This window comes from Festucalex cinctus, chromosome 11 (assembly GCF_051991245.1).
Source record: "Festucalex cinctus isolate MCC-2025b chromosome 11, RoL_Fcin_1.0, whole genome shotgun sequence".
In the NCBI taxonomy this organism is placed as follows: Eukaryota; Metazoa; Chordata; class Actinopteri; order Syngnathiformes; family Syngnathidae; genus Festucalex; species Festucalex cinctus.
The window spans coordinates 2,926,536-2,941,643 of NC_135421.1; the positions used below are offsets into that span (position 1 = coordinate 2,926,536).

The 15,108-nt window shown below is 39.6% G+C and overlaps 1 protein-coding gene and 2 long non-coding RNA genes across 9 annotated transcripts in view; 2 read left to right on the forward strand and 1 right to left on the reverse strand.

Annotated features, from left to right (window-relative positions):
* Positions 1 to 15,108, forward strand: part of rab3gap1 (RAB3 GTPase activating protein subunit 1) — a 506,336-nt gene that overhangs the window by 388,861 nt on the left and 102,367 nt on the right. The window lies entirely within an intron of this gene.
* LOC144030687 (uncharacterized) lies at positions 7,497 to 8,957 on the forward strand. Its single transcript, XR_013287321.1, has 3 exons — positions 7,497 to 7,758; positions 8,170 to 8,402; positions 8,681 to 8,957. It is a non-coding gene; the product is annotated as an uncharacterized LOC144030687 (long non-coding RNA).
* On the reverse strand, positions 9,163 to 10,436 carry LOC144030730 (uncharacterized). The gene is made up of 3 exons (XR_013287344.1): positions 10,049 to 10,436; positions 9,593 to 9,679; positions 9,163 to 9,515 (listed from the first exon to the last, which is right to left on the reverse strand). It is a non-coding gene; the product is annotated as an uncharacterized LOC144030730 (long non-coding RNA).

Consider the following 15,108-nt stretch of genomic DNA (forward strand, 5'->3'; position numbering starts at 1 on the left):
AAAAATTGCCACTAGGTGGCGCTATCAGTTAGATGAAATATAAGTCAGTAGATGTCTTTAGGGCTGGACTCTCATCAAATGTGTGAAATTTTGAGAAGATAGGATCATCTCGGTCAAGTTAATGCAGCTTTTATTTTCACGAAAAATCTTCAGACTTTGCGTCACCGTAGCGGCCACGCCCTTTGGCGAAAAGTTACAATATTCGGTGTGGGGCATGATCAACATCTTAAGGCTTTTCTGACCAATTTTCAAATGGATCCCTTCAACAAGCTCAGCACAGTAGCTAAAAACGTAAAGTATGACATTTATTGTAACCACTAGGTGGCGCTATATGTATAACTGAATTTTATCATATAGATGTTTTCAGGCCGTGACTATTACGTTGCCTGAGAAGTTTGAGATTTTTTGGAGCTTGAACATGGGAGTTATTAAGCATTTGCTCTTTCTGGACAAATGAAATTTTAAAGGCAATATTTGATGCCCCGCCCCCGTCATATAGTATTTCAAAAAGGCAAGATGTTTTGCCCAGTTTTTCTCTCAGGTCTTGAGATGATAAATGCCAAGTTTGAAGTCAATTGGATGAAAAATTTTTGCAAAGGGGGAAAAAGCATGACCACAGTGAATGTGCCAAAATAGGCCAAAATTGGACATAAAAAAATTCATAGCTCACTTCCTGTACATTTTAGCTACATGGTCCCAATAGACTTTTTTGTGCGTCTCGCGGTGCTACACGTGCCTGCCAATTTTTGTTGCTCTAGCTCAAACGTGCCGGGCTTGGTTTTTATTTTTCTACGCTAGGGGGCGCTATCGAGTCGCATTGTTATGACGACTTCATAATATCAAATTTTTCGCCGGGCCTGAGGAGTGTGCAAAGTTTGGTGAGTTTTCGTGAATGTTTAGGTACCCAAAATCGCGATCGTTTGCGGAGAATAAAGAAGAAGAAGAAGAAGAATAATAATAATAATAATAATAATAATAATAATAATTTTTACAAAAACAATAGGGACCTCGCAGCGGTCGCTGCTCGGGCCCTAATAATCCGATCGAAAAACAATAGGGACCTCGCAGCGGTAGCTGCTCGGGCCCTAATAATTCGAACGAAAAACAATAGGGACCTCGCAGCGGTCGCTGCTCGGGCCCTAATAACTAGAGCTGCGAGCAGCTATAAAGGGCCCTCGCAGCCCGGGCCACGTTGGGGTACTTGCACGTTGGGGAACTTGCACATTGGGGTACTGGCACATTGGAAGCAGAATTTCTTTGAAAATGGCATGATAAACATGTGGACTTTTTTTTTTTTTTTTGCCAGGTGTGATGAGTGTGTCAAGCTCAATGGGTTTTGGTGATTGTTAAGATCTGCAAAAATCTGCGTCTTTTTTTTATTTTTAGGCAATGAGTTGCTCTGATTGGTATTTTTCGTAAAAGTATATATACACACATCATCGCTCGTACTCATTGCACAATGTTGCTTTTATTGTCCATAGAGGCGATAAAAAATAAAAATAAAACTAAATAAAAAATACGTATGTTTGGATCGGTCTGATACCAGTGAACATATTGAGTGGTGGAAAGTAAAAGAATATTCATAAATGACTTAGTTATCACACTTACAATGAGTTTACAATTTTTGCAAAAATACCGTAAGTGAGGCATTTTTTTTTATGCCTCAAGGACTAGGTGGCGCTGTATTTATAACTGAATTTTGTCATAGAGATACCTTCAGGCCTTGACTCTAAATATACATTTCAAATATGGGATTTTTTGGAGCATGTACCTGGGAGTTATTAAGCATAGCCTTCATTCACGATATTGCTTTTAATGTCCATAGAGGCTATCAAAAATACATAAAACTAAATAACAAAAATATGTATGTTTGGTTAGGTCTGATGCCAGTGAATATTTTGAGTGGTGGAAGGTAAAAGAATATTCCTAAATGACTTAGTTATCACACTTAGAATGAGTTTACATTTTTTGTACAAAATACCGTAAGTGGGGTATTTTTTTTTCATGCCTCAAGGGCTAGGTGGCGCTGCATATATAACTGAATGTTGTCATAGAGATACCTTCAGGCCTTGACGATAAACATACATGTCAAGTTTGGGATTTTTTGGAGCATGTATCGGGGAGTTATTAAGCATATCCTTTTTCAGTGCGAAACACAAATTTTGATGCCCCGCCCTCATCATATAGTATTTCCAAAAGTCAAGATTTTTCCGTCTGTTGTTGGCTCAGGTCTTGGCATGGTCCAGGTCAAGTCATAAGTCAGTCGGATAAAACGTGTAGGAGAAGTGGGCAAAAGTATGCCCTCTGAAAATGTGCAAAAATCGTAAAAAATGGGACATTCAAAAATTCGTAGCTCACTTCCTGTTCATTTTAGCATATGGGTCCAAGAGACTTTTTTGTAGGTCTTTGGCTCCCTCATACACGTAAAAATTTTCGTAGATCTTGCTTAAACGTACAATCGGGGCTGCTTCGTTAAAAATTTCTAGGGGGCGCTATTGAGTCATTTTTGTAAAAATAGCACAATCAACAATAAAATATTGTTCATTTTACCAGGCCAGATGTGTGTGCCAAGTTTCATGAGTTTCTGCGCATGTTTAACCCTCAAAACTGGCGTTGTTTTCTTGGCGAACAGTGCTTAGCCACGCCCACAGCGATTCGCGAAAACTCACAAACTTCGTGTTGTGACATCATGAAGGCCGAAACCCTCATCTAAGCAAATATGAGGTTGGTCCAGTTAACGTGTTTGGAGAAAAAATGTACAAGAAAATTCGTAAGAAAAAAAATTGCCACTAGGTGGCGCTATCAGTAAGATGAAATATAAGTTCGTAGATGTCTTTAGGGCTGGACTCTCATCAAATGTGTGAAATTTTGAGAAGATAGGATCATCTCGGTCAAGTTCATGCAGCTTTTATTGTCACGAAAAATCTTCAGACTTTGCGGCACCGTAGCGGCCACGCCCTTTGGCAAAAAGTTACTATATTCGGTGTTGGGCATGATCAACATCTTAAGGCTTTTCTGACCAACTTTCAACTGGATCCCTTCAACGAGCTCAGCGCAGTAGCTAAAAACGTAAAGTATGACATTTATTGTCACCACTAGGTGGCGCTATATGTATAACTGAATTTTATCATATAGATGTTTTCAGGCCGTGACTATTACGTTGCCTGAGAAGTTTGAGATTTTTTGGAGCTTGAACATGGGAGTTATTAAGCATTTGCTCTTTCTGGACAAATGAAATTTTAAAGACAATATTTGATGCCCCGCCCCCATCATATAGTATTTCGAAAAGGCAAGACTTTTTGCCCAGTTGTTCTCTCAGGTCTTGAGATGATAAATGCCAAGTTTGATGTGAATTGGATGAAAAATGTTTGCAGAGGGGGAAAAAGCATGACCACAGTGAATGTGCCAAAATAGGCCAAAATTGGACATAAAAAAATTCATAGCTCATTTCCTGTACATTTTAGCTACATGGTCCCAATAGACGTTTTTGTGCGTCTCGGGGTGCTACACGTGCCTGCCAATTTCCGTTGCTCTAGCTCAAACGTGCCAGGCTTGGTTTTTATTTTTCTACGCTAGGGGGCGCTATAGAGTCGCATTGTTATGACGACTTCATAATATCAAATTTTTCGCCGGGCCTGAGGAGTGTGCAAAGTTTGGTGAGTTTTCGTGAATGTTTAGGTACTCAAAAATGCGATCGTTTACGGAGAAGAAGAATAATAATAATAATAATAACTAGAGCTGCGAGCAGCTATAAAGGGCCCTCGCAGCCCGGGCCACGTTGGGGTCCTTGCACGTTGGGGTACTTGCACGTTAGGGGACTGCCACGTTGGGGTACTTGGCATATTGGAAGCAAAATTTCTTTGAAAATGGCATAATAAACGTTTACATGTAGAATATTTTTTTTTGCCAGTGTGTGTCAAGCTCAACGGGTTTTGGTGATTGTTAAGACCTGCAAAAATCAGCGTCCTTTTTTATTTTTAGGCAATGAGTTGCCCTGATTGGTATTTTTTGTAAAAATGTATATACACATCATCGCTCGTTATACTCATTGCACAATGTTACTTTTATTGTCCAAAGGGGCAATCAAAAATGAATAAAACAAAATGGAAACGTACATACGTTTGGATCGGTGTGAAGCCAGTGAACAATTTGAGTGGTGGAAACTAAAAGAATATTCATAAATGACTTAGTTATCACACTTAGAATGAGTTTACATTTTTTGTACAAAATACCGTATGTGTTTTTTTTTTTAAATATAATTATGCCTCAAGGGCTAGGTGGCGCTGTATTTATAACTGAATGTTGTCATAGAGAAACCTTCAGGCCTTGATTATAAGCATACATGTCAAGTGTGGGATTTTTTTTGGAGCATGTACCGTGGAGTTATTAAGCATATCCTTCATTCACGATATTGCTTTTAATGTCCACAGAGACTATCAAAAATAAATAAAAATATATATATGTTTGGATAAGTCTGATGCCAGTGAACATTTTGAGTGGTGGACACTAAAAGAATATTCATAAATGACTTAGTTATCACACTTAGAATGAGTTTACATTTTTTGTACAAAATACCGTATGTGGGGTATTTTTTTTTTATGCCTCAAGGGCTAGGTGGCGCTGCATATATAACTGAATGTTGTCATAGAGATAACTTCAGGCCTTGACGATAAACATGCATGTCAAGTTTGGGATTTTTTGGAGCATGTACCGGGGAGTTATCAAGCATATCCTTTTTCATTGCGAAACACAAATTTTGATGCCCCGCCCTCATCATATAGTATTTCGAAAAGTCAAAAGTTTTCCCCCTGTCGTTGGCTCAGGTCTTGACATGCTCCAGGTCAAGTCTGAAGTCAGTCGGATGAAACGTGTAGGAGAAGTGGGCAAAAGTATGCCCCCTGTAAATGTGCTAAAATCATAAAAAATGGGACATTCAAAAATTTGTAGCTCACTTCCTGTTCATTTTAGCATATAGGTCCAAGAGACTTTTTTGTAGGTCTTGGGCTCCCTCATACACCTAAAAATTTTCGTAGGTGTTGCTTAAACGTACAACCGGGGCTGCTTCGTTAAATATTTCTAGGGGGCGCTATTGAGTCATTTTTGTAAGAATAGCACAATCAACAATAAAATATTGTTCATTTTACCAGGCCAGATGTGTGTGCCAAGTTTCATGTGTTTCTGCGCATGTTTAGACCCTCAAAACTGGCGTTGTTTTCTTGGCGAACAGCGCTTAGCCACGCCCACAGCGATTCGCGAAAACTCACAAACTTCGTGTTGTGACATCATGAAGGGCGAAAGCCTCATCTGAGCAAATATGAGGTAGGTCCAGTTAACGTGTTTGGAGAAAAACGTAGAAGAAAATTCGTAAGAAAAAAAAATTGCCACTAGGTGGCGCTATCAGTAAGATGAAATATAAGTTCGTAGATGTCTTTAGGGCTGGACTCTCATCAAATGTGTCAAATTTTGAGAAGAATAGGATCATCTCGGTCAACTTAATGCAGCTTTTATTGTCACGAAAAATCTTCAGATTTTGCGGCACCGTAGCGACAACACCCTTTGGCGAAAAGTTACAATATTCGGTGTGGGGCATGATCAACATCTTAAGGCTTTTCTGACCAATTTTCAACTGGATCCCTTCAACGAGCTCAGCACAGTAGCTAAAAACGTAAAGTATGACATTTATTGTTACCACTAGGTGGCGCTATATGTATAACTGAATTTTATCGTATAGATGTTTTCAGGCCGTGACTATTGCGTTGCCTGAGAAGTATGAGATTTTTTGGAGCTTGAACATGGGAGTTATTAAGCATTTGCTCTTTCTGGACAAATGAAATTTTAAATGCAATATTTGATGCCCCACCCCCGTCATATAGTATTTCAAAAAGGAAAGATGTTTTGCCCAGTTGTTCTCTCAGGTCTTGAAATGATAAATGCCAAGTTTGAAGTCAATTGGATGAAAAATGTTTGCAAAGGGGGAAAAAGCATGACCACAGTGAATGTGCCAAAATAGGCCAAAATTGGACATAAAAAAATTCATAGCTCATTTCCTGTACATTTTAGCTACATGGTCCCAATAGACTTTTTTGTGCGTCTCGGGGTGCTACACGTGCCTGCCAATTTTTGTTGCTCTAGCTCAAACGTGCCGGGCTTGGTTTTTATTTTTCTACGCTAGGGGGCGCTATAGAGTCGCGTCGCTATGACGACTTCATAATATCAAATTTTTCGCCGGGCCTGAAGAGTGTGCAAAGTTTGGTGAGTTTTCGTGAATGTTTAGGTACCCAAAATCGTGATCGTTTACGGAGAATAATAATAATAATAATAATAATAATAATAATAATAATAATCCGATCGAAAAACAATAGGGACCTCGCAGCGGTAGCTGCTCGGGCCCTAATAATTCGAACGAAAAACAATAGGGACCTCGCAGCGGTCGCTGCTCGGGCCCTAATAACTAGAGCTGCGAGCAGCTATAAAGGGCCCTCGCAGCCCGGGCCACGTTGGGGTACTTGCACGTTGGGGAACTTGCACATTGGGGTACTGGCACATTGGAAGCAGAATTTCTTTGAAAATGGCATGATAAACATGTGGACTTTTTTTTTTTTTTTTGCCAGGTGTGATGAGTGTGTCAAGCTCAATGGGTTTTGGTGATTGTTAAGATCTGCAAAAATCTGCGTCTTTTTTTTATTTTTAGGCAATGAGTTGCTCTGATTGGTATTTTTCGTAAAAGTATATATACACACATCATCGCTCGTACTCATTGCACAATGTTGCTTTTATTGTCCATAGAGGCGATAAAAAATAAAAATAAAACTAAATAAAAAATACGTATGTTTGGATCGGTCTGATACCAGTGAACATATTGAGTGGTGGAAAGTAAAAGAATATTCATAAATGACTTAGTTATCACACTTACAATGAGTTTACAATTTTTGCAAAAATACCGTAAGTGAGGCATTTTTTTTTATGCCTCAAGGACTAGGTGGCGCTGTATTTATAACTGAATTTTGTCATAGAGATACCTTCAGGCCTTGACTCTAAATATACATTTCAAATATGGGATTTTTTGGAGCATGTACCTGGGAGTTATTAAGCATAGCCTTCATTCACGATATTGCTTTTAATGTCCATAGAGGCTATCAAAAATACATAAAACTAAATAACAAAAATATGTATGTTTGGTTAGGTCTGATGCCAGTGAATATTTTGAGTGGTGGAAGGTAAAAGAATATTCCTAAATGACTTAGTTATCACACTTAGAATGAGTTTACATTTTTTGTACAAAATACCGTAAGTGGGGTATTTTTTTTTCATGCCTCAAGGGCTAGGTGGCGCTGCATATATAACTGAATGTTGTCATAGAGATACCTTCAGGCCTTGACGATAAACATACATGTCAAGTTTGGGATTTTTTGGAGCATGTATCGGGGAGTTATTAAGCATATCCTTTTTCAGTCCCAATAGGTCGCTTGCACATGTCGTCACTTCCGCCTCGGATTTGTCGTAGTCGCCATGCTGGGTGGCCTCCATTTACGTAGTGATTCGGTCTAACACGTATCTATCACGTTTGTTGTCTGCGTTTAAAATGGTACATTGTTGCTGCATCGTTGGCTGTTCGAACAAAGCCAAGGGGGAAAATGGTCGGCCTTTCTTCCGAATTCCGAAAATAACTAGGAACCAGGGCCTGGAGACAGAGGAGTGCGGACTCCGGAGGGAAGTCGTTACTTTGGGCTCGTGTGTGCAGCCATCACTTTGTGAGCGGTAAGCTTGTTTACCTTTATTTAATGCATGAGGATTAATAACGTTTCGACCGCCCATATATGGGCAAGTTGCTTATGTTTTGGATTCATGAGCAAGCAAGTTCGGTAGTACAAGCTGGCTAGCGGACGTTAGCCGAAAGCTAACATCGAACATTTTCACCCAAGTAGTGCCAGTGCAAAGTGTTTACTGCTGAAATTGGATTGATTAGTCTTGGGCTCTTAATGCCGATAACATGTTTTTTGGTGGCAAAATGTAAACTTGGAAAAAAGAGACAGAAGGGGGTGATGCAAGAAAACAGACCCCCGGTAGCCTACACATCATGCTAAAGAACTTATTCACGGCCACCCGACTGCGGCAAAATAACCAGTCTTTCCATATTTTATTTGTTTATATATTTGTTTATTTTAACAGGTCGCCCTGCGCCCGTTTTTCTGTCCAACCATCCCGACTGGGCTCCAACATTAAAGTTGGGTCCCAAGTTACAACATCTATGTCTCAGCCCAGTCGGTGCCAAGATATGAACGTGCACAGGAGAGACAAGCAAAGAAAAGACGACTCGAAGTGGCAGAGAGTTTGTTGCAGTTATGCAGCCAGATGGCTCCAGTAACCTGTACCCTCAAGTACTGCTGACATCATTGACTCTGGTATGCCACTCAGAATTCATTACATGATATATTGTATGCATGAGTGAATGTATGTGTTTATGTTTGTGTGTGTACACGCACCTTATATTTTAGAGACATTTGGAAGTGTTTATAGAAATAAGTATTTGCCTGTAGCAATGTTCATACATTAAAAAATGCAACAAAATGTGTACATTTCTTTTACACTGACAAAAAAACTATACTACTGTACTATATTAAACCTTTTATTGGTACCGTATTTTTTTGTGATCTTTTTTTTTTTTTTATTATTTCTTTAGGGATCTCATGCCACACCGACTTGATTGCCAATGACATGATGGAAACGAAGGCGAGCATCAAAGCATTGGAGGAGGACAACATGCGACTGTTTGTTTGGCGCTAATAAAGGCAGCGATTATACAAATTCTATTGTTGGGTTTGTTTACAAAGCTATACATAAGACAAATGACAGGATTTGACTCAATGTGCAATATGGTCCCTCTTAAAGTAATGGCATAAATCTCTATTATTTCTAAAAGCACAAAAAATGAAGTGAATAATGATTAGATGTAGTAATTTCAGGGATAAAATTTAACTGTTAATTAATGTATTTATTTTAGCACAGGTGCCTACCATCCTGATGACGGTATGATGTAATGTTGATGGGGTACGCAATGACTTTCATTATACTATGTACAGAGGAAAAAGTTACTCTCTTTTAAATTTGTTTAATGTAAGACAAGTACCAGTACTATGTTTCAGTTTTCCCAATAATCCTTGTTTCACACTTGTCACAAAACCACTGTCCTTTTGGCAGTCTAGATTGGCACACTTCAAGTGATATCATTTGATTTTACAATCTGCTGCAGCACAAAAAACTACTTTATTCCGCATCTTTGAAGTACATGAGCAAGTGGTAGGTGACAGCGGCTGAGCAGGAACACTGGAAGTCCACTGCTGATCTAGTAAATGCTCTCCCGAGCAGTTCAGGTAAGGAGGGGACTTTGGGAAAAAAAAACTCTGGCTTTTCCAGCTGGCCAAAACGAGCGATCTGGGTGGACTCGCTCAATCACACTTTGTCCACACCACAAAGTCGCAGAAGTCCCGTCCAGTTAAACTCATCTGTGCCTGAATCTGAAAATATTACAAACATTGTAATGAAAATATGAAACATAGAATTAAATAACTACAAAAAATAAAGCCATACATACCTGGTAATAATATTGGTGTTGTCGTGACAAGTGATGGGAATTGTTGCCATCCGGCACCAGACAGAAATTGGGTGTTGTGACAGCCTCCTTAACCGTGAGATCATAAGAAAAGCTGTCAGTATGCTCAGTAGTTACCATGAACACGTTTTATTGTACTGGAAACTGAAACTAAAAATACGTCCTCTGAGAGTGGTTAACCTTAACCATTTAGAATAAGTTGATTAAGTAACATGTAACTAGTGAAAGGGTAGCATTAAATTTAATTAAGCCACGGGGAGGCTGTGCATAGTTACTTTTTATTCTTATACGCTCTGCCATATTTGCCTGTTATAAAATGATTAGAAAAACCACATCAGGTAAACCCAGCTGTGCATGTAAACACAATGATAACAGGAAGCCTGAGAACAAATCAACATTTTTGTGTGCAGAATTACCAACACCATGTGGTTTACTTACGTGCAACAGCAACAGTTTCTTCTGATGCGATGTTAAAGTTTACACTCTGTATCCACCCGCTTACAAAATAATTGTAAGCCTCCAGGGATTTGTTGGCGTGTTATGGAGCATGTTGTCAACACGAGGTAGTGAAAAATGTCCAGAGAAGTCACATTTGGCCAGCAAGCTTTCTCCGTCAAAAAAAAATCACCCTTGGTCAGGACGTAATTAGGATCAATCCCACCACACAGAGACACCTTCTGCCTGTATCGTTGTTTTTGATCTTCCGGTAAATCGTGAAAATACTGCGTAAATGACATCAGGTTGATAAGCTCTACCGTGTAACTCACGAGTGTACCTTGTGAACCGGCGGACACCCAAGATGGCGCCCGAAGAAAAAACTCCCATGATGCATTACGATGTGCAAGCGACCTATAGACTTTTTTGTGCGTCTCGGGGTGCTACACGTGCCTGCCAATTTTCGTTGCTCTAGCTCAAACGTGCCAGGCTTGGTTTTTATTTTTCTACGCTAGGGGGCGCTATAGAGTCGCGTTGTTATGACGACTTCATAATATCAAATTTTTCGCCGGGCCTGAGGAGTGTGCAAAGTTTGGTGAGTTTTCGTGAATGTTTAGGTACTCAAAAATGCGATCGTTTACGGAGAATAATAATAATACTAATAATAATAATAATAATAATAATAATAATTCGAACGAAAAACAATAGGGACCTCGCAGCGGTCGCTGCTCGGGCCCTAATAATAATAATAATAATGATAATAATTTTTACAAAAACAATAGGGACCTCGCAGCGGTCGCTGCTCGGGCCCTAATAATTCTTACAAAAACAAGATGGACCTCGCAGCGGTCGCTGCTCGGGCCCTAATAATAACTAGAGCTGCGAGCAGCTATAAAGGGCCCTCGCAGCCCGGGCCAGGTTGGAGTCCTTGCACGTTGGGGTACTTGCACGTTAGGGTACTGGCACGTTGGGGTACTGGCACGTTGGGGTACTGGCATATTGGAAGCAAAATTTCTTTGAAAATGGCATAATAAACGTTTACATGTAGAATATTTTTTTTGCCAGTGTGTGTCAAGCTCAACGGGTTTTGGTGATTGTTAAGACCTGCAAAAATCAGCGTCCTTTTTTATTTTTAGGCAATGAGTTGCCCTGATTGGTATTTTTTGTAAAAGTGTATATATACATCATCGCTCGTTGTACTCATTGCACAATGTTACTTTTATGGTCCAAAGGGGCAATCAAAAATGAATAAAACAAAATGGAAACGTACATACGTTTGGATCGGTGTGAAGCCAGTGAACAATTTGAGTGGTGGAAACTAAAAGAATATTCAGAAATGACTTAGTCATCACACTTAGAATGAGCTTACATTTTTTTGTACAAAATACCGTATGTGGGTTTTTTTTTTTTATATAAGCCTCAAGGGCTAGGTGGCGCTGTATTTATAACTGAATGTTGTCATCGAGATACCTTCAGGCCTTGATTATAAGCATACATGTCAAGTGTGGGATTTTTTTTGGAGCATGTACCGTGGAGTTATTAAGCATATCCTTCATTCACGATATTGCTTTTAATGTCCACAGAGGCTATCAAAAATAAATAAAAATATATATATGTTTGGATAAGTCTGATGCCAGTGAACATTTTGAGTGGTGGAAACTAAAAGAATATTCATAAATGACTTAGTTATCACACTTAGAATGAGTTTACATTTTTTGTACAAAATACCGTATGTGGGGTATTTTTTTTTTATGCCTCAAGGCCTAGGTGGCGCTGTATATATAACTGAATGTTGTCATAGAGATAGCTTCAGGCCTTGACGATAAACATACATGTCAAGTTTGGGATTTTTTGGAGCATGTACCGGGGAGTTATTAAGCATATCCTTTTTCAGTGCGAAACACAAATTTTGATGCCCCGCGCTCATCATATAGTATTTCCAAAAGTCAAGATTTTTCCGTCTGTTGTTGGCTCAGGTCTTGGCATGGTCCAGGTCAAGTCATAAGTCAGTCGGATAAAACATGTAGGAGAAGTGGGCAAAAGTATGCCCCCTGAAAATGTGCAAAAATCGTCAAAAATGGGACATTCAAAAATTCGTACCTCACTTCCTGTTCATTTTAGCATATGGGTCCAAGAGACTTTTTTGTAGGTCTTTGGCTCCGTCATACACGTAAAAATTTTCGTAGATCTTGCTTAAACGTAGAATCGGGGCTGCTTCGTTAAAAATTTCTAGGGGGCGCTATTGAGTCATTTTTGTAAAAATAGTACAATCAACAATAAAATATTGTTCATTTTACCAGGCCAGATGTGTGTGCCAAGTTTCATGAGTTTCTGCGCATGTTTAGACCCTCAAAACTGGCGTTGTTTTCTTGGCGAACAGTGCTTAGCCACGCCCACAGCGATTCGCGAAAACTCACAAACTTCGTGTTGTGACATCATGAAGGCCGAAACCCTCATCTGAGCAAATATGAGGTTGGTCCAGTTAACGTGTTTGGAGAAAAATGTACAAGAAAATTCGTAAGAAAAAAAATTGCCACTAGGTGGCGCTATCAGTAAGATGAAATATAAGTTCGTAGATGTCTTAAGGGCTGGACTCTCATCAAATGTGTGAAATTTTGAGAAGATAGGATCATCTCGGTCAAGTTCATGCAGCTTTTATTGTCACGAAAAATTTTCGGACTTTGCGTCACCGTAGCGGCCACGCCCTTTGGCGAAAAGTTACAATGTTCGGTGTGGGGCATGATCAACATCTTAAGGCTTTTCTGACCAATTTTCAACTGGATCCCTTCAACGAGCTCGGCACAGTAGCTAAAAACGTAAAGTATGACATTTATTGTTACCACTAGGTGGCGCTATATGTATAACTGAATTTTATCATATAGATGCTTTCAGGCCGTGACTATTACGTTGCCTGAGAAGTTTGAGATTTTTTGGAGCTTGAACATGGGAGTTATCACACTTAGAATGAGTTGACATTTTTTGTACAAAATACCGTATGTGGGGTATTTTTTTTTCACGCCTGAAGGGCTAGGTGGCGCTGCATATATAACTGAATTTTGTCATAGAGATACCTTCAGGCTTTGACTATAAACATACATGTCAAGTTTGGGATTTTTTGGAGCATGTACCGGGGAGTTATTAAGCATATCCTTTTTCAGTGCGAAACACAAAATTTGATGCCCCGCCCTCATCATATAGTATTTCCAAAAGTCAAGATTTTTCTGCCTGTAGTTGGCTCAGGTCTTGACATGGTCCAGGTCAAGTCTAAAGTCAGTCGGATGAAATGTGTAGGAGAAGTGGGCAAAAGTATGCCCCCTGAAAATGTGCAAAAATCGTCAAAAATGGGACATTCAAAAATTCATAGCTCACTTCCTGTTCATTTTAGCACATGGGTCCAAGAGACTTTTTTTGTAGGTCTTGGACTCCCTCATACACCTAAAAATCTTCGTAGATCTTGCTTAAACGTACAATCGGGGCTGCTTCGTTAAAAATTTCTAGGGGGCGCTATTGAGTCATTTTTGTAAAAATAGGACAATACATGATAAAATATTGCTCATTTTGCCAGGCCAGATGTGTGTGCCAAGTTTCATGAGTTTCTGCGCATGTTTAGACCATCAAAACTAGCGTTGTTTTCTTGGCGAACAGTGCTTAGCCACGCCCACAGCGATTCGCGAAAACTCACAAACTTCGTGTTGTGACATCATGAAGGCCGAAACCCCCATCTGAGCAAATATGAGGTTGGTCCAGTTAACGTGTTTGGAGAAAAATGTACAAGAAAATTCGTAAGAAAAAAAATTGCCACTAGGTGGCGCTATCAGTTAGATGAAATATAAGTTCGTAGATGTCTTTAGGGCTGGACTCTCATCAAATGTGTGAAATTTTGAGAAGATAGGATCATCTCGGTCAAGTTCATGCAGCTTTTATTGTCACGAAAAATCTTCAGACTTTGCGTCACCGTAGCGGCCACGCCCTTTGGCGAAAAGTTACAATATTCGGTGTGGGGCATCATCAACATCTTAAGGCTTTTCTGACCAATTTTCAACTGGATCCCTTCAACGAGCTCAGCACAGTAGCTAAAAACGTAAAGTATGACATTTATTGTAACCACTAGGTGGCGCTATATGTATAACTGAATTTTTTCATATAGGTGTTTTCAGGCCGTGACTATTACGTTGCCTGAGAAGTTTGAGATTTTTTGGAGCTTGTACATGGGAGTTATTCAGCATTTGCTCTTTCTGGACAAATGAAATTTTAAAGGCAATATTTGATGCCCCGCCCCCGTCATATAGTATTTCGAAAACGCAAGATTTTTTGCCTAGTTTTTCTCTTAAGTCTTGAGATGATAAATGCCAAGTTTAAAGTCAATGGGATGAAAAATGTTTGCATAGGGGGAAAAAGCATGACCACAGTGAATGTGCCAAAATAGGCCAAAATTGGACATTAAAAAATTCATAGCTCACTTCCTGTACATTTTAGGAAATGGCTTCCACTGACTTTTTTGTGCGTCTCGTAGTGCTACACGTGCCTGCCAATTTTCGTAGCTCTAGCTCAAACGGACCGGGATTGGTTTTTATTTTTCTACGCTAGGTGGCGCTATAGAGTCGCGTTGTTATGACAACTACATAATATCAAATTTTTCGCCGGGCCCGAAGAGACTGCAAAGTTTGGTGAGTTTTCGTAAATGTTTAGGCCCTCAAAAATGCGATCGTTTACGGAGAAGAAGAAGAATAATAATAACTAGAGCTGCGAGCAGCTATAAAGGGCCCTCGCAGCCCGGGCCACGTTGGAGTCCTTGCACGTTGGGGTACTTGCACGTTAGGGTACTGGCACGTTGGGGTACTGGCATATTGGAAGCAAAATTTCTTTGAAAATGGCATAATAAACGTTTACATGTAGAATATTTTTTTTGCCAGTGTGTATCAAGCTCAACGGGTTTTGGGGATTGTTAAGACCTGCAAAAATCTGCGTCCTTTTTTATTTTTAGGCAATGAGTTGCCCTGATTGGTATTTTTTGTAAAAGTGTATATATACATCATCGCTCGTTGTACTCATTGCACAATGTT